This window comes from Scardinius erythrophthalmus, assembly GCF_964197995.2.
Source record: "Scardinius erythrophthalmus genome assembly, chromosome: 16".
NCBI lineage: Eukaryota > Metazoa > Chordata > Actinopteri > Cypriniformes > Leuciscidae > Scardinius > Scardinius erythrophthalmus.
The window spans coordinates 2,637,561-2,659,058 of record NC_138236.1 but is presented as its reverse complement, the minus strand read 5'-3'; the positions used below and the strand labels follow the sequence as shown (position 1 = coordinate 2,659,058).

General features: G+C 37.6%; 1 protein-coding gene across 1 annotated transcript in view; it reads right to left on the bottom strand.

The window, feature by feature from the left end:
• ube2e2 (ubiquitin-conjugating enzyme E2E 2) overlaps positions 1-644 on the bottom strand; it is a 36,958-nt gene extending 36,314 nt beyond the window's left edge. Inside the window, exon 1 of the mRNA XM_081389163.1 lies at positions 408-644. The gene's annotated coding sequence lies outside the window, so the exon portion shown is untranslated. The remainder of the gene's footprint in view (positions 1-407) is intronic.
• Positions 645-21,498: the final 20,854 nt, after the last annotated feature.

Genomic DNA, 21,498 nt, shown 5'->3' with positions numbered 1-21,498 from the left:
ACTGGCAGTGTATATCTAGTGTAAACTACAATGTGAAGGAGATCATTGAAGCATCTGTCAGACAGAAACCCCGCTGTTGCCGCATCTGCACGCGCGCGTTATTCAGGAGCGTCTATTTATGCGGGAGGCCGCGAGCGCCTCTCGATCCCGCAACAAAACACACGCCGATCGAACGCACCCGTCGAACCGCATCGAGCTTCCGCGGGGATATTTTCCAAAACGTGAAGGGAAACAATGTAACGATTCCCCCATGATGACCACGATGAACAACTGCCTCGGCACAAAGGAAGAAGCCTCGTCCCGCACATCCCCGCACACCGAGGGGGGAAAACAACCACTTTTGCGGGACATTTAGCGAGTTTTCCCGCACGGTCGAAGGGCTCTGGCGGACATGCGAGGATATTTACCTGCCGAGCGGCCGTCGATGTGGCGTCCCGATTCGCTTTTTCTGGATGATACCGTGTAGTCAGAGTCGGGCCGTCCGCTCGTTCTCGTCTCGTCGCTATTTAACTGAAGGTAGCAGAAAAAAAGCGATTACAGAAACTGAAGCAGCCGGACCGCCTCTACGCGCGCTCTCGACTCGGTAGTGCACGCGCAGCGCGTGCTTTCGCGTCCGTGTGTGAAAGTGTGAAATTGTGAGAGGAAACGTTTGTAACGTTTCCTCGCTTATCTAGTAGATCCCTCTAATAAAGAAGGCTTCATAAACTAGTTTAATGAAATTTAATTAAAATATTGGAAATTAAAACAATACATGCCATGACTAAAAAGTAATTTCCTTCACGATAACATGGTAAAACTGCGGTAACAACACACATATTATTTACTATGATCAATAGTCAATAGCCTATTAGTAAATATGATTAATGTTAGTAATATAATAAACATTAGTTACAATAAGGTTCAATTATAATATATATATATATATATATATATGAAGAGTTCAGATGCAAAAGCCTCTAAGTGCCATCTGAAATTTTCTTCTTGAATGATCATTTTTATCAAGCTCGTATATTTAAGTTCAGTAATTTCACTTAAATAGCAATGAAAATGATCTATTAATTGTCATTTAAGTGAAACTACTGAAATTATACGAGCTTGATAAAAATGATCATTCTAGAAGAAAATTTCAGATGGCACTTAGAGGCTTTTGCATCTGAACTCTTCATATATATATTCATTTAAATATGTAATACACACACGTATTATATATATTATAGGCTATACACACACGCACACACACACACACACACATATATACATATATATATATATATTCATTTAAATATATAATACACACACACATATTATATATATATTATAGGCTATACACACACACACACACATATATATATATATATATATATATATATATATATATATATATATATATATATATACATACATACATATATATTATAAACAAACTTTTATGTTAGATGCGATTAATCGCAATTGATCAATTTGACAGGCATTTTTATATTGTAATTAATTCTTTTACCTCATACTTGTTGAAAAGAAAATTCACTATATTACTAACAAAAATTACCATTGTTGATGCGGTTAGAATAGCATGGTAACTTTGTATGATAAATGCTGTCATAGCCAATTTGTAATGATTTTTTTTTTTTTTTAAGGATCATACACTCTTGAAAAAATAAAAAATCTTTATCAGCATCATTGTTCCCATGAATAACCTTTAATGTCCATAGAATCTTTCAGACACAAACAGTTCTTTAAACTGGGAAAAAAAGGTTCTTCAAGATTATTTAAAAATGATCAATTCTTCACACTAAGAAAAAATGGTTATTTTATTAAATAAATGAAGAGTTGTTTATTGTACTATTAATCTGTTTTTGTTATTCTACCAAACAAATCTATGGTAAGTCCCCATTTAGATGTTGCTGTGGGGTGTAATTTTACTAATGATGAGGATTTAGTATGATAAAGACCACCAACACATTTTCATTCCAGTCCATCATTTCATGTCACTTAATCTGTCCATTTCATTTCACTCGGTTTGGGCTCAGAGTCTCCATTGTCTTTGCAGGGTTTTACAAGCTCAAGTGGAAGCTGAATAAGAGCAACCTGAGAGGAAAACAAACAAGACGATCTGAACGGTATGAACATTTCACTTTAATGACAGACAAAACATGATGATCATGTTCTCCAGTGTGATTTGAGATGATCCACAAAAAAAGAGCATCTTGAGCTTCAAGGGAAGCAAGACTTTCTGAACAAAGAGTTGCATGTTGCTTATCTGATTATTTTAGGTTATAATGGCACACAAACACACACACACACACACACACACACACACACACACACACACACACACACACACACACACACACACACACACAAAGGATTTTGATTGTGATCTCAGGCACTGTATATTATCAGACATCTATAAAAAAAATCTTCATCTGATGGCCTGTGACCATTAAAGCAGACTAGGATTTAATTTTGCTTTATTGTGACAATCAATTTCAACGCCTAGATTTCCAGACGATTGCATAATAATGACCTGCAGCCTGCGAACGACTGTATTTACAGTGTGCTTTTCATCGCTCTAGCCACTTGAGGCCTGTTGAATGATGAAATCGGGTCTCTCTCTGTTGCTCCAGGGCTTTGTGTTGCTCAGGGGCGTCCATCAGATCAGCATGATAATATGGCAGCCGGGGACCCGTGAGTGTGTGTGAGAATAGAGGAGGCTTCAGTCTCCGCACTTCCGCTCTCACACCCTGTCAGGGCTGAAGGTCAGGGCCACACTCTGTGCCGAGTGCCTTTGTCATGCTAATGGAGGGTGTAAACGCTAGTCGCAGCGACTACCCTTCCCTTCACCCTTCTGGTGATCCAGCTTTCTCTGTACCTTTAAACATCAGGGCCTCTCCATCACTGGATGCTGTTAAATCCAGTTTAAAGGCCTATTTTTACTCTCTTGCATTCGAGTGATGTTGGTTTTGTATTTTAAACAAAGCTAATTGAACCATTGTTCAGTTAGGTAAAGAAACAACACATCAGTGCATTTGTTTACATATCCTACTCTTAGTTTAATTTTATTTCTCCTTCTTTTTTTTACATATAGTTTAAAATGTTTTATTTTAAAATCATCCAAGTAGCTGCGCCTTCACCATTGTACTTTAAAAGTTCCCCCTTAGTCAATCAGTTTTATTAACACCATTGCTGAGTATTTTCTCCTTTGAAATCGCTGGTGTTTCTGACGTCACAAACTACCTTGTAACCAATCAGATCAACGTGTGATCGTCAACCAGTGGATCTCTGAGCTGAGTGAGTGAGTGGAGGCGGGGCACATTTGCATATTCATAGAACCGCATATACTAAATGAGGCAAGGGTGTCGAGTTACAATCAAGATATGTTAAGGCATGAAGATTTTTTTTCAAGGACTTTTTTTTTTCAATATGTCACTTTGGTGATCAAATATGAGTTTTAAAGGATACAATTATTGACTACAGGGGGTATTTAATGTTTACTATCTGTTATTAAGAATTTATCTTCTTCATCCTGCCTTTCTACCCACACCCCGCTTGGATAACGTGACAGAAGAACCGATCAGATATGGATTATACAGCAATGTTTGCTGCGTTAGCCCAGGAAGGGCTTTCCTTTTTGGAATATTCCATTCATTTTTGCACACCCGCCCAACAGACTGCCTTTGATGATGGGACACTTAAATCACTATATTTTATTGGGGCGAATAACCACCAGCCGCTCGACCGACGAGACATGACGAAGGGGAGAGCATGCACCCCCAATCCACACCTGCATCAGCAACCCCCGAACCCAGCCAAACGTCGCCCACGGATGACAAGCTTTTGCTTTCTGATCCTGAGCCTGTGCCCACGAAGGATCCTGAGCCCCAACATGAGTCTGACCAGGTGTGTGAGCTGGCAGCATCCGTGACAAAGGGAGCGTTAGAGGAGCTGGACATTGAGGTTTGGCTGTTGATTGGGAGACAGAGATTGTGCAACCCACCCAACCCCGCCCGATATTGTCTTCATCACCGCTTGTCCTGCCCAGCAATATAAATAATAATAAATAATAATTTGTTACATTTATATAATTCTTTTCTAGGTACTCAAAGCACTTTACATATGGAAGGGGGAATCTCCTCAACCACCACCAGTGTACAGCATCAACTGGATGATGCGACGGCAGCCATATTATGCCAGAACACACACCACACACAAGCTTACTGGTGGAGAGGAGACAGAGTGATGAAGCCAAACAGTATATAAATTGGGATGATTAGGAGGCCATATGGATAGAGGCCAATGGGCAAATTTGGCTTGGATGCCGGGGTTAAACCCCTACTCTTTTTCCGAAGGACATCCTGGGATTTTTAATGACCACAGAGAGTCAGGACCTCGGTTTAATGTCTCATCCTGAGGACGTAAATAAATGTATCATCGTCCTGTGTAATTGTGTTGTCGTCGCGGACCCCACCCACTCTCCCTCCTTCGCCTCCTCTCCCTCATCCAGTTAGTCTGTCATCCCTGTCTTCACTGCTTCTCACAAACCCCTCGCCTTCCCATCGCTGGGCATGTGGATGAGCCTCCGAGCTTATGGTCACCAGCTTCATCCGAGCTAGTCGATCTGTCGGCTCCACCAATAGACTGTAAAGAAAGGTTTGGACGACGCACCTTCACTCTTTTCCACTGTAGTAAGTGAAGCCGCCAGTGTCCCAATATGGCGCTGCTATCTTGAGTCTCGAGTCTGAGCGCGAAGTGGAGCCGCGATATCAAGGTCCCGCCCAAACTCCCGCAGAATCGGTTAGTACAGTTTACTGCAGAACAGCTCATTATGTAGGTGTGAAATAAAGAGTTATGGAAATTTAGAAATAAAAGTTTAAGCTTTAATCTTCTCCCGAAGATCCCGAAAAAAGTCCATTGGTGCCTCAGTGACTGTTTCACTCAGAAAAGCTGTCAATCACAGCTGCCAATCATGACGTCACACTCCCCGTTTGTATGGCATCAATTAACTAACTAAAACCAAACTTATTTAAAGAACAAACTCTTGAACAAACATCAACATGATAAAAACTGCTTAAAATGACAGAAACCATCTTTGGAATGAAATCATTTGAAGTGTAATTTAATTTAGTTTGTTTCGCGTCCATTACGTTACATGGAGAAGGCCTATACTATACTTGTGACCTATACTGCATCTAGCCAACCGGGGGCGATCAAGACGCTTTGGCTTCACTTTTCAGGACTCATGCTTGGCTCCGTCTCGGTTCCTCCCTCCCTCAGCTCCACCAGATGCCGTCGTCCTTACGGCTCCAACAGATGCTTTACGGCTCCACCAGATGCCGTCGTCCTTACAGCTCCACCAGATGTCGTCGTCCTTACAGCTCCATCAGATGTCGTTGTCCTTACGGCTCCACCTGATGCCGTCGTCCTTACGGCTTCACCTGATGCCGTCATCCTTACAGCTCCACCTGATGCCGTCGTCCTTACGGCTTCACCTGATGCCGTCGTCCTTACGGCTTCACCTGATGCCGTCATCCTTACAGCTCCACCTGATGCCGTCGTCCTTATGGCTCCACCTCTGTCAGCCGTCACCCTGCCTGCGCCACGGACTTTCATGTCTCTCCACCCCTTCGGCTCCACAGGCTCCTCCTTCCCTACGGCTCCGCCTCGGTCCTCAGACACGCTGGTTCCTCCTCGGACACTCATCGCTGCGGCTCCGGCCTCAATCTCCAGGACCGCTGGTGTCGGTTTTCCCATCTGCTATCCGTCTGCCCCGTGGGCTCCACTAACTACGGCTTCATCTCCGTCTGTCATCTGCCGAAACTTCATCCTGGCTCCTCGATCTGTCGACTCCGCCGTGGGCCTTCATCCTGACTGGGTTCTGGACCACCACCAGAATCACTCATTACATCCTCACTTCTCTGGCTCCTTCCCCCTTCAGTGCCGCCCTGGGTCATTCCACGGGGACTTTGTTAATCACCAGTCCCTCGTCCGCCTCCTGAACCACCTCCTCTTCCCGGAGGGGGGCGTTCTGTAACCATTATGCTTAGATTTGGTTTGTTTTCATTGTTTAGTCTTTCTGTTCCTTCGTTAGTCACCTGCCATGGACACTTGTTAATCACCACAGCTGTTAATCTTTATTTTCATCATCTCAGTGTTTTTAGTTCCTGTTTGTTCTCTGTTCATTGGTGGTTCTCATTAACGTCTACTCTGAGTTCTCAATATATATATATATATATATATATATATATATATATATATATATATATATATATATAATTTAATTATGACACTTGCCTGGTTTGATTAAGTATAGCAAAAAAGTGGAGAATTAACAGTTTACATTTTAGTCTTTTTTCTCACACACAGTTATCGTATGACTTCATATATGGAATATAGTGCATGAATTGTATAGACAGCATTTATGAGAATTTGATGGTGTTTTTTTTTTTTTGTCCTTTTAGGAGCTTGACAATCGACCTCAAGCATTTGAGAGAAAAAAGAGCAGATCGACATTCTGCAAAATATCTCCTTCCTATGTTCCACAGTGGAAAGAAAGTCACACGTGTTTGGATCATGATGGTGAGTTACGTTTCCATACAGTTCCTCGTACGGTGAACTCAAAGGCCTGTTCACCTCCATCATTGACTCATTGATACTTAGAAACTATGGGATGTATTACAGCACTGGCTTTTATTAGACACGCCTTGGTGAGGAAGGTTTTAGATTTGCGGTTGGGTGAGAAGAGGACAGACCTACACACACCTTCTGTAAACTTTATTAGCAAATGCATGGAAATGACGAACAAAGCAGGGAGCAATTAATGGATATAATCTTTTATTTCTCTCAAACAAAGCCATGTGAGGAGAAGCTTGATATTTATTTTAACATGCGTCCTCAACCCCAGCCATAAACCTCTGCCAAAATAAGAACACCCATGTTTCTATTAAAAATACCAGAGAGCGGATTTCATGGGGCTTATGTGTTCAGTCATGTACAAAGAGACCTGTATTAAGAGAGTCTCCTGAGGCGTTTTGCGGGTAATGTGCTCATTTGAGATTGTTCCAGACCCTACGGACAAAGGAAAATGTCTGCCTTTCACAATGCAATGGCTTTACGGTGTAGAAAATGTTTAAATGTTTACTTTGTGTAATGACTGAACAAAGCCATAAAGAGTACGTTAATGAGTATTACAATAATCTTGAATGGTTTTTGTTAGTTTGCAGTGGCACAGATGCATTAACCTGCGCTGGAGTCAGTGAGTCTGGAAACACAAGTAAGGCTTAATGAGAAATCACTGTGGAAATTTCAAGCACTCGAGGCTGTGCATTACAGTCATTTTACCAGAGCTCTGAGTGGCTTTTTTGATTTGTATAAAACAATGGCAAAAGCAATTTTATAAAAGATACCTTGGTTCATTAAAGTCCCCCTGTAGTCAATAATGTTATCCCTTAAAACTCATATTTGATCATCAAAATGACATATTGTAAATTTTTTTCCTTGGGAAAAAAATCTTCATGCCTTAAAATATCTTGAATGTAACTCGACACCCTTGCCTCATTTAGTATTTGCGGTTCTATGAATATGCAAATGAGCCCCGCCTCCACTCACTCACTCAGCTCAGAGATCCACTGGTTGACGATCACACGTTGATCTGATTGGTTACAAGGTAGTTTGTGACGTCAGAAACACCAGCGATTTCAAAGCGTGTTTTTGAGACTGTCTTTGGTTCACTGCAGTTTTAAGGAGAAAATACTCAGCAATGGCGTCGACTTATGAATTTACACATGGTTTGTCTTAAAGCGTATTAAAAACACCACATAGACACATAAACAACATTAAAAGCTGGATTTTCACCACAGGGGGACTTTAAGTGCTGTTCAAAATAGGATAGATATTGTTTCTATCATAAAATAATGGCATAATAGCATTATCATGGTACATGTCCAGAAAAATTGTATATACAATTTTAAATATAAATGTTTTTATAATTTCAGTGTTCATTTTAAATTTAGATAAAAAAAAAATCTTTGCTCAATTACTGATTTTTAATCGTTTCAGTTTTAGTTAACAAAAACAATGACCCATTCTAATATCATGGTGCTTTTTAGTAAAATTATTCAAAAGCACAAAAAGCAGCACAGAATGATTATGGGTAATGCACACAACATCAGATTTATTGATATAGCCTATCCATCTTTTTCCTAACGAGCTGCACTTTAGATTATGGGAGGAACTTTAGGGAAGTTCCACTGAAACAATTAATTTCAAATCATACGGTTGCACTATATAATCCTTAGTTTGACTGAATGAGCTGTAAACTATATGAAACAGAGACAATATATGTGTTCTATCTGTGGTCTGTTCTCCCAATTTAATTTACAATATATCCCATGAATAATTCACTAAATCTCTCAAATCCTCGCGTCTCTTTCCAGGTTTGTTTTCACACGCATGCTTTAAAAATCAATTGTCTCCCCTTTTCACTTCTAATCCATATTAGCAGTGTTTACTAGAATGTTTCTGAAGCAGGTAAATACAATATTTTAAAATATTATCACTCAAGATTTTGGGGTTATTCATGGTCTGTTGTTGTAGTAATTTGATAATGCTTTTACACTTTTCCTTTATAAATGTCCTTTTAATGTTCGATGGTTGAAGGGTGAGAAGAATAATGTCATCTCACACCCAGGTTTTGAAAATGCTGATCATTGCGTCACCTTTCACTGATTGTTTACAGTTTAACCAAAGTTACTCAAGCAAAGCGTCATTAGATGTAGGAAAAAGGCGGATACGGATCAAATTGAAATGGTTTTATTATGCGACTGGAACACAAGGTGGCGCTCTAACACTGTCAGTGTCTGATTCCTCTTGTTTGCAGGTTTATCCAGTGTAATTGAGTCATTATGCTCTCAGAAGGTCTTCCCCGTCTACAACACTGTCATATATATATATATATATATATATATGCATACATAATTTATTAAATAAATGAATACATATATCAAATTTTATATATATATAATGAATAAATTACTAAATATATACAATTTTTATTAATTCTATGAATTAAATAAATAAATAACTTTAATTTAATTATATATTAATTAAATAGATACAAATAGATACAGTATATAATTTAATCAATTCAAATTTCTTTGTCAATATTTATATTCATATTATAAATGTATCTGAAAACCATGCGGTGGACATTAATATTAGTAAACTTTTTGACAGTATTAAAGTTAATAAAAGAGACTGACCAAAGTAAACTAAATGCATAATCAGTTCTTTAATATATTCTGCATATCAGGGAATAAATGCACTTAATTAGTTCAAATGAATAATGTCATTATTTGTTTTGCAACAAAATGTAAGATACATATACCTTAATATAGGCTAATTATTTTTAAACATTAATTCTGAATATAATCTGGAATAGCCATATATATGTTGTGTATTGAATAGCAAGTTCAAGGGTAAATTATAGTATAAAATTAAGTTTTTATTGTAAAAAGTGTTATTTAAAATGACAGTGCACTTATAGAAGTCATGCATTTATTTGAATTAATTCCATTTTAATTCTACTTCCTTAAATTCTAATCTGCACTTACAGTTCTGAATCCTGATTGGCCACTTCAATTCAAATTCAGTTCACAAAAAATCAATTGTAACATAAAAGTCATTCTCAATTTAATAGTGACTGGCGCACAGGCTTTGATTGAGTGGCGACAAGCGCTTGAACTCAAGACAAACACATCAGCGGGAGCTTGTTCCTCTCGTCTGCAGGATAAAAGCAGGCGTTGACGGTAATGTGGCTCTTTGGAAAGAGAAATGAAAGCTTCTTACCAGGGAGACTTTGCTCTGTTGTCTCTCGGGAGGAATGAATCTGTCACTGCTGTCGCTGTTACTTGATTTTATGAGATAATGCCTCTTCCCCCTCCAAACAACTCCAACATGAAAGTGCTGGAAGGGAGTTTTTATGGATCAGCTTGCAGAAAATGTACCTATACTTGCCTGACAGGAGCCAGTGAAATATGTGTCCTGAGAAATCACACCTGTCTGTGACAGAACGAGACTCTCTAAAGCTCAACCTGACGCTCTGACATTATTGTTCAGCCAATCAGAGGAGTTTGAGGCACTTTCCGCCTGTCAGTCATGTTGAGCGTTCGGGTTTGAAAGCCTTTTGCAGGCTTTCTAACATCTTGACAATATGACAAATATGTTAATCAAATATAGTTTATTCCCAAATATGTGACCCTGGACCACAAAACCAAGTCACATGGGTATCTGTGGCAATAGCCAACAATACATTGTATGGGTCAAAATGATCGATTTTTCTTTTATGCAAGAAATCATTAGGATATTAAGTAAAGATCATGATCCATGAAGATATTTAGCAAATTTCCTACCGTAAATGTATAAAATATTTATTTTTGTGAGTGAATGCAACACAATCGCGCACATAAATGAACAACTTTAAAGGCGATTTTCTCAATGTTTAATTTTGTTTTGCATCCTAAGATTGTATCTCGACCAAATATTGTCCTACCAAACCATACATCAATGGAAAGCTTATTTATTCAGCTTTCATATGATGTATAAATCTCAATTTCAGAAAATTGACCCATGTGACTGGTTTTGTGGTCCAGGATCACATATAATTAATATAATTTAGTCCACATGTTCAGGTCACATTGCACCCCACAAATTATGCATAGTAAGAAAGAACATTTTGCAAAAAAAATTAAGCATATTTTTTAAGAATCTTGCATAAATTAATCAGACCTTATTTTTATGGGCAATTAAGTGAAAATTTCCCCACAATTTTCTGAGTTTTTCTGTAATTCCCATTATTATTAATGATAAGTTAAGCAGCATAATTGTATTGTAGCAAAGACACTACAATAGAAATTACTGTGATGTGAAATGTTTATAATGTTTCATATTAATCATGAAGATTTTTTGCATTGTAGTGATGATTTTTTAACTTTTTGTCCTGAAAGCGTATTTGATTCATGATTGTTTCAGTAAAGCCTCCTGAGTGAAACCATTATTTTATCCAGGCATACGTTTGTTTGTTTTGAAATGGCTTTTTATGTGCTGTTACCGTGACGGAGCATCTCATTTCTGCTCTGGTGAGTGTGAAATAGAGGAATATGTGCAATATTTTCAATTTTCAGATTTGATGGATTCCAGTGTTTAAGGTAAAGTGATTTCAATGTATAATATGAATTCCAATGTGTTACTTAAAAACACAAACTGAATAAATGTTTTGATTAAAGATAAAATGTAATTTCATTATAAGAACTTTTTTTTATCACGACTTTCCTTTTTTAACAGAAGTTAGAGATGGACTGAAATGGTACACTGTAAAAAAAAAAAAAGAAAAAAAAAGTTGCATCATTAAATTTAAGTTCAATCAACTTGAATGTTTAATTTCATTACAACTTGAATTCATCAAACTGACTTAAAAAATGAGTTGAATCTTGTATAAATTAAAAAAAAGTTGAAAATTGCTAAACTTATTTTGATGAGTTAAAGTAATGTAAAAACATATCTTGTCATAACTTTGTAAGAACTGATTTTCCTGCTAAAACAAAACTCACCCTGCAATAATGCCATAAAATGCCCCCTGGACACCAGATAGCAAAGACAGAGCACAGAACCTTGTCCTGCCCAAACTTATCTCCTTGTCCCTTTGTTTGACTTCAACTCATCCCCCCTCTCCCTTCTCTTCTCCCTCCTCAAGTCACTGAAAGTTAAATTAAGAATGTCTATATATCGCATATCTTGTGAATGTGTTGTTTTTTCCTTTTCATGTTTGGTATCATTTTAAGGGTCTCAGTGCGATTGGTAAAATGGTCTTAATTTCATTGCAGTCATTGGTTTAATGAGAAAGATTGAGAACTTAGTAGAATCCTGTATCTCCTCTCTGGCTGATATCTCTTTAAGATATCTCAAGAAACCAGGTGCTACCCCCCTGGGGTACATGGATTGGCCCAAACAACTCTAAACAACATTTGTATAACCCCTGTTGTTCTGGTCTGGTATTTAAGGTGAGGGGACAGAGCAATCTTTGGGACTCTTTTACCAGGATCATCCCCCACAGTAATGTTTCAGTGCTTTCTGGTTTCTGCTGTGTGTCTTTGTCAGGAGAAAATTGCTTACTTTTAGAGTCATCTTTGAGTAAATGATGTCATGTATTTTCTGAATTGGCTTTTAATCATTTACTTCTGTAATTGGCATGATACATTTTTACCTGACAAATAAATGTTACATCTTGATTTATTCTGAAGTATTCTGAAATCATTATTTTTAATATATTAAGGAGGCTGGTGCTACCGCAAATCTTAGTTAAGGTAGGTCAAACTTAAGGCGCATGTATGAACGGAGCAGTAGGCACGTCATCTGAAGACCTTGTGATTTCTGTCTATCACTGGTTCAGCAAGTTGTATGGAAGTGGCTAAATAAAACTACACTCTCTAGTTCGAGTGAGCAGTAGGCAACCGACTTTAGGGGTATTAGCAAACTCTACATCCTCTGACTGAAATCAGAATTAACTGGTTTGTGTCCGTGAGAAACACGATTTGGCCGACGTGATCTCTAAGCGGCATTCGGGTCCATAATGAATTAATAACTGAAAGTATGGGATACTCAGAGTAATCAAAGATCTAAATTAATTCATAATCAATATTTATGATTATTTTCTAATCAGAAATACGATCTAAATTTGATTATCATTTGAAATTGGAGTCAGATTACGCATAGAGCTAAAGTAATACTAAAATAAGTTCCAATAAATTAAGTGAACTTCACTGGATCGCTGAAAAGACATACACGCTTTAAACCTTCGCCAGGCCGTTGGATTCCGTCGTTGGGCCAATGGATGGTCCTTACAACTTATTGATCATATTTTTTTTACAGTACTGCATACAAATGTATTTCATTGGAAATTTAAGACATCAAAGTAAGTGACTGCTGCAAAAATACATGGCATACACAAATAATCAATTTTCAATTACAACAGGTGTAGTTTATCGCATTAACGACAGACTGTAGACACATCTCACAACAATAAAGCGGCAACAGCATTATCAACAGCATTTCTTAAAAATAAATGAAACAAGCTTTTATATTGTGTTTTGATATTCAGCATTTTTAAGGAACTTTCTTTTTTTGGTGGGTTTGTCATTTTAAACTAAAAAGGACATTTTAGAGACAGTGTAATGTTTATCCAGCAGAGAGCAGTAGCGCATTGGAGCCAAAGTCATGATTCTCTGAACTAAATTAAAACTTAACAACTTTCCAATATGTTTATTTGCTTTTGTTGAGTCTGTTCGATGGAAGCTGATGAAAATGCATCACTGTTGCAAAGCTATAATCCATCTGTCTTGCCTTTTGAACTTTCACATGACCAAATCGCAACTAAATTTGTGAATAAAAAAGGAAATCTAATTTAAAATAATGGCCTCATTATGGCACTCTCCAAATGCTTAAATTGCAGCCCAGGTACAGCAGGATAACAGTAGTGCACTTGCAGCTTTTACTCTTTTAAAACCCATTTCATTGCACAACTTCTGTAAACTGATTGGCAACTGTTATTTTCTTCTCCACCAAGTAAAGCCATCAGCCGGCCTGTGCTCAAGTGAAGAATGGATTTGAAAATAAATAAATAAATAGAAATCTCATTTTGCTCAAAATGGGGGCATTTATTTTACAGTCCAGCACAATTCCAATAACGTGAGAATGGTTTGCTGATGGAGTCAGAACACCAACAGATTCCTGTTTCAGGGTCATATGAGGGCTCTGCTGACATTTCACTGCGCTATTTATTGATGTTGGCCAAAATCTCATTCTCGTCCGTGGATTTGACATGTTTATAAGAATGAAATGCAGTCAAAAGTGGACAGTGGAAATGCTAATAGCTAAAGATATGGAGTATACACCACGGTTAGCTCTCATATTGTGCATCATACATGTCTCTATGGCTCTGTTCCAAACCCTAGTGTGCCGCCTACTGACGTTAGACGCATATATATGATATATATTGTATATATACTGTATATATATATAGCATATATGATATATATTTCAGTGTAATTAAAAACTGAATACTTGACCCAGTGTAATGTATAAATACATTATACATATACACTGATGAGGTGAAGCGAATATTATTGATCATCTCCTAACAAGGCTTCATATTAAGGTCTGGGTTTGATTAGATGGAAAGCAAATCAGTTCTTGTAATCTATGGATACGTCTGAAAATTTGAAGTCCCCCTGTAGTCAATATTTTTATCCCTTGAAACTCATATTTGATCACCAAAATTATAGATTTAAAAGTTTTTTCCTTGAAAAAAATGATTTATGCCTTAAAATATCTTGAATGTAACTCGACACCCTCGCCTATAGTATTAGCGGTTCTATGAATACGCAAATGAGCCCCGCCTCCACTCACTCACTCAGCTCATCCACTGGTTGACGATCACACGTTGATCTGATTGGTTACAAGGTAGTTTGTGACGTCAGAAACACCAGCGATTTCAAAGCGTGTTTTTGAGACTGTCTTTGGTTCACTGCAGTTTTAAGGAGGAAATACTCAGCAATGCTGTCGACTTATGAATTTACACATGGTTTGACTTAAAGCAGATTAAAAACACCACATAGACATATAAACAACATTAAAAGCTGGATTTTCTCCACAGGGAGACTTTAAAAATGCTGCCTTTCCGAGAACTCATTCCAAGAAGGCATCAAGGCACGTCCGAATCCAATGTTCACTTCACTTATATCTGATAACCTTCATCTGATCGATTTTTGAAGGCGGTATAGATGAATCCTTCCCTGCCTTTGATATCCCACAATCCTGTGCTTTCCATTCTGTGACAGTTGAGCTAAATAAAGAACAATGGCATCTGAAAGCTGCAGTTGCTGGTCAGTTTGTGTGTAAATGTACGTTTTTGACCAACGTTTTGTCATTTCTAGTGAGAAATTACTATCATAGTAATTAAATCTTCACTTAGTTTTCACCAAAGCTCACTCTATTTTGCTGTAGATCATAAAACCATTATGCTGCCTCAGAAGTCTGTCCGACATCAGTTTCGTGAGGTGTCTTTGTGCACAAAGTCATTGGCTATAAGGCAGCAAGGCAACACGTCAGCTATACGTTATCGGACACAGCCTGTGTGTTGAATGTAGTGGTGGAACGCATCACAAAATTCACGGTTCGGATCATTTACGTTTTTTGAGCCACAGATCGGATCATTTTTCGGATCAGCAAAAACAACTGTGCTTTTCATTTATTACTTAAAGCTCACTTGAAGTTCTCCGATAGCTACTAGGCTACATCAAAAACTAGCCTAACTGATAAAGTTCACACATTATTTAAAACAAGTGAACAGACAGTAATAAAATAAGAACAAATACACAAATTACACAAGCAGAAATAAATACTAAATAACAAAGTCTAACAGTAGGTACAGAAATGAATAATTAAGCCTAAATGTAAAATAACACAATTTGTTCACTGTAGAAATTAAATGTAGTTTCATCTTTGTTAAAGCTGTATTTTGTTGTTTTATTCATTTTAATAACACAGACAACAGTAGGAATATTAGGCTGCTGTCACTTTAAGACTGACTGCGCAGACCGAAAAAACAGACAAACATCCGGTTTCTTTCTCAACTGTTTATTTATGACATAAATGAGAGAGTACTTGATGAGGCTGGCATTTAGACGGGTATTTTGCCATCATTTTGTTTATGTGTCCGTTCAAGGGCAAGGAAACGTGATAGAGGAATCAATTCGGTGTTCGAGAGCTCTCTCTCTCTCTCTCTGCGTGCGGTTGTGCGCACAGATAATGCGCGTGTCCCGATGTTCGCCTCTTCTTCTGCGTTTAAAATTGCTTGAATGTGTAAATTGACAAGACAAAACACGTCCAAATTATAAACTTTCATTCTATGATGGTTAAATTTAGCAGTTAATCCGCGAGTCACACGGGGCCTGGTCCGTACGGATCACGGATCAACTGAGATCCGTTCCACCGCTAGTTGAATGCAGGAGAAATGGGCAGGAATAAAGATCTGAGGGACTTTGACAACTGGCTAAGAGTATCTCTGAAAGGGCAAGGCTTGTGTGTCACTCCCGGTCAGCAATAGGGAGAATTTACCAAAAGTTGTCCGAGGAGGAACAACCCATAAACCGACACGCGACAGGTTTGATGTACGAGAGCAATGAAGTAACGAGTAATGAAGGCTATCCCGTCTGGTCCGAACTAACAGAAGATCTACTGTGGCAGAGAATGTCTAATGAGGGGAGAAGTTCCACTCTCAGTAAACTTCCGGCTTCTGAACTGGTTGCAGTTCCACTCTGGCTCCACATGAGGGCGCTCACAGGACGAGTGCAGAATGAATGGAGGTCTATGGCGCTATACCCCTCAAAATCCTATAACCCATGTTGAACTTGCAAAACCTACAATCAAATCTGAGATTTCTCAACGGCAATCGGGTGAAAGAGACCAATTTAGCCGTCTAGCTCCATAGACTCCCATTCATTCTGCACTCATGGGCGATCGCCCCCAGTGGAGCTCTGGTGGAACTACAACCAACATTCGGTACAATAGGACTCAATAGGGAGTGGCCAGGCTCTCTGTAGACAGGCTCTGACTGCGGCATGTCAGTGCCTATGATGACCCTGTCCACCATTGAAAGTTTTCTTTTACATCACGTGGACAACCTAAACATTGTCCTTCATGACACTAGTTACACTATTTACACTAATAAATATAATCGCACGTTTAGTCAACTAATCGCTTAAATGAGTCAACTAAAATCATTAGTTGAGGGCAGCCCTATATGTTTAGATGATCTTTTATACATGTTTTATGTGTGTGCATGTTTCTACTATGCTCCTGACATCAGTTAGAGTATTGATTAGATTGTTTATAAATTACTCAGCTTATCTAAAATGTAAAGCACTTAGTTTTACTTCTGATATAAGCAATGCCAGACATTTGCCTTTGTAGTTTTGCGATACAGGGAGACTGGAGACTGCTTAATAGAAATAAATAATTAAAAACCACTGCATCAAAGGGTTTCCTTCTCAACACATGCTTGGGTTTCTTTTAAGTGTGCCGAATAACAATTTAAGATAGAGGTCTTAAAGTTTATAAGGGCCAGTTGTGGGGATAAAGTCTCTTTATGGGGCTTTATATAAAAGACGCTGCCAGAGCTGAATATTACAATGTCAGATAATGTTCTCATGTGGACCTAGAGGGAACAGTTTGCATATTTTGATCCAAAAGATAGTTATTTTAACGGTAAAAGACTGTAAAAATGCTACGGTGAAAAACTGTTAATTGGTTAACAGAAAGATTCCGTACTATATATGGTAAATTGAAACTGTAAATATATAAACTATAAACTATAAACTATATAAATTTTACAGTAAAATACAGTTAAATTGACAGTTTTTGGAAGTGAAAAAGAGCAAGTCATTGTATAATCGTGTTTGTTTTAAGAGATGAGGAGGTATTTGGACACGTCCCGTCAAATTAAACGTCTGATCTAAACGAACCTAAAAGCTCAGTATCTTTCTTCTTCAATAGAGAGGATCAGGTTTGTGTTCAGAGACAGACGGATAACACATCCGAGAGATAAAGTAGATGATATCTTCGATGATGGTGCTCTTTACTCTTGCTAAATGGCTTGGAGAGCGCGGGGAAAGTTCAAACACACATTTATCAGGCTTAGACTGGGTCTCGAGGCTTTGAATAATGAATGCATGTGTCTGTATGCGTTTCTGAGTCCGTCCTGCGGGGGAGATGGTGGAAATCCCGTTCAACGTTCATCACGCCCTCCTAGAAAATGTACATTTGAGCCGCTGAGCGTCACAAATGTTTGCTTTTAATCGCTCTTGAGGAATGTGTGTGTCTAATATTGCGGGGCCCATTAGCAAAAGAGCCATTAGCTGTAAATTGCTAATAGAAATGTCATGAACTGTGTGTTTTTTTAACATAAAATCATCTTTTATTTCATCCTAATGGACTAGTTTGGAGAATTACAGGTATATGTGTTGTTTTTGTAAGTGCGGCTGCCCTTTAGCTGGTCTGGACACATTGTAAGGCTTTGTCTTTGTTTCCAAACCCTGTCAAACATATAAGTGATGCAAATCAATGTTTGAGGCCTTTTGTCCCCTCAGTCTGTTAAATAACTTAATGTAGTCCATAAATTAGCATCATTAGTCTCCAGTAACATTACTGAAATTATATTGTGTAAATGGAAAGATTTGTTGCCATGTGTAGTAATTATAAACTTGCAAATGAATTTTGTATTAGTCAAAGAGCTTTTTCCCCATTGCAATTAATTCAGGGTATATTTACCGCGCGGAACTCATTTCTTATCGAGTAGCCGAGCAAACATCAGACTTTCAGCTTCAGATTTTTAGAGCCGTTTTGCCAGTTTCTCCTCATTGACTCGAGCGCTGACTATTGTGTGTGCTTCACCTCAGGTTCAACTTCATTTCCGCTGCGAAACTCTAGAAGTGTCGGCTTTTCACATTTGTGCCAAGTTTAGTTGTCAGCGGGATTTAAGATGAATTAAGAGAGACTTTTACTCCCAGAAGAGTTTGTGCCAAGTCCCTCGAGATCCAAAGCTGCGAGGTCAGCTAATCCAGTCCTGACACAAGACTCACGAAATCTAGATTGCCAGAGGGCTGAAGATTCCTCGGTACTAGTTTAATTATATATATATATAGTGTCACTTTTAATCAATTTAAAATGACCTTGCTGGAAAAAAAGCAACCTTACTGAACCCAATCATTTGATCCGTTGTGTTTTTTTTATTTTTATTTTTAAAGAAATTAATACTTTATATATGATAATACATATTTAATAAAGTGTACAGTCAGTGTTGGGGAAGTTACTCTAAAAAAAGTGATTAATTACTAGCTGCTTACATCTTCAACCGTGTAATTAGATTACTAATTCTCTCTCTTAAAATTATTGGATTACTTATAATTACTGTCTAAATCCCATATCAGCCTCGACCAGTTGAACAACACAAGGATAGACATGAAACTGCCCTTTTTGTTCTTTCAAATAAACAATATATAATAACATAAGTTATTCCTGAACTGAGCAACGTGTGTAAAGGGAGGTTATATTAAAAACATACATTTTAACATTCAATTTTGATGTTAAATCCACTATTTTATATAGAATTGTTGTAGTCCTTACAGTATTTAATGCAATTACATGAGAAGTAACTGTTAATTAAATTGCAGAAAAATAAAGACTTTACTTAATACCCTTACTTTACTTTTTCAAGGGATAAGTAATTAAATTACAGTAATTAGATTTAATTAGCAGACGCTTTTATCAAAAACGACTTACAAATGAGGAGAGAAATAGTAGCAATCAAACTAACATCAGGACAATATGCAAGTGACCCCTACATTCAGAAGATTTTTCTTTATACTTTTGTTAAGAAAAGACTAATTAAATTGATCAAAAGTGGCAGAAAGAATATTTATTATGTTACAAAATATTTCAGTTTGAAATAAATGCCGTTCTTTTGGCATCATGTGACACTGAAGACTGGAGTAATGATGCTGAAAATGAATCTTTGATCACAGGAATAAATTATATTTCATAAAATATTCCAATAGAAAAGTATTTGTTTCAGACTGTAAAAATATTTCACAATATTGCTGTTTTTTTCTGTATTTTTGATCAAATACTTTTTGAAGAGACTCAAAAAAATGGAAAAACTAGTTTTAAACCCCTAACCTTTGAACAGTACAGTATGTGCACATGTATTTAAATAGTCACTAAACTATTTCTGGTTTTAATAAATGTTCTTCCATGGCATTTTATAGGCTATAAATTATTTTTTTGTTCTATTTTTAACAGGGATGCATTGATTAGCCTGAGGAAGTGCACAGCGAGTGCCAGCAGGCCTTATCATCTTAAAAGTAGGAACGGTCTGATCTTGATCTTGAGTTGATCTGATCTGAGCTGATGGATGGATGGACTGATTGGAGATACTCGTCTCTGCTCTTCATTTCCCAGGGCGACGGGAGCGTCGGTCCCACCGTAACCTAACCCTCGAGTCATGCAGATGTTTCGATGAAGGGAAAGGTAAGACGGGGTGGGATTCGTGTGTGTGTGTGGTAGTTCACTGCAATCAGCTTAGAGAAAACACAAGTTGTTGTCGTCCCCAGATCTTGGGGTTGTGCAGAGAGCAGTGTGTGACAGGAGCGCTCATCGATCTTCTGTCGGAGAGAGAGAGCGGAGACTGCAGATAATTGACCTCAGAGCGTCCGCTCTCTTTACTGAAGGACAGTTCGCCAGAGAAGGCTTTGTGCAAACACACAATGGAAAAATAATTGATCTGTATTTCAACTGCATTTCTAAATAAAATCAGTAAGTGCGTATGCTTCGCTTGTTTATTTTTTAGAAATTAAATGGTTAATCCAATGAACAGCAACGGATGTATATGTGTGTGTCTATCTATCCATCCATCCATCCATCAGCCCACCCACCTCTATCTATCTGTCTATCTATCTATCTATCTATCTATCTATCTATCTATCTATCTATCTATCTATCTATCTATCTATCTATCTATCTATCTATCTATCTATCTATCTATCTATCTATCTATCTATCTATCTATCTATCTATCTATCTATCTATCTATCTATCATCCATCTGTCTATCCATCCATCCATCTGTCTATTCGTTTATCCATCCATCCATCCATCCATCCATCCATCCATCCATCCATCCATCCATCCATCCATCCATCTGTCTATTCGTTTATCCATCCATCCATCCATCCATCCATCCATCCATCCATCCATCCATCCATCCATCCATCCATCCATCTGTCTATTCGTTTATCCATCCATCCATCCATCCATCCATCCATCTGTCTATTCGTTTATCCATCCATCCATCCATCCATCCATCCATCCATCCATCCATCCATCCATCCATCCATCCATCTGTCTATTCGTTTATCCATCCATCCATCCATCCATCCATCCATCCATCCATCCATCTGTCTATTCGTTTATCCATCTATCCATCCATCTATCCATCCATCCGTCCATCCGTCTATCTATTCGATTAAACGTGATTAATCGCATCTAACATAAAAGTTTATTTATATACATGTATGTGTGTGTGTGTATACATACTGTACATGCAGTATAATGTCATTTATAAATGTAAATGTGTTATATCATTTATAATATGTAAACATCATAATATGCAATCATGTATATTTACATAATGTGAATTATAATTTTATGCAATTGTTTTGAGCCCGATAAATACTGACAATATCAATGAGGGTACATATGCATTAATTCATACATATTTATAAGCTAAATTATACATACAAATTATATAAAACATGCATATTTACAGTGTAAAATATTATTATTTAAAACACATTTAAATATTAATAAATATATTTACATTTACATATTAAATATT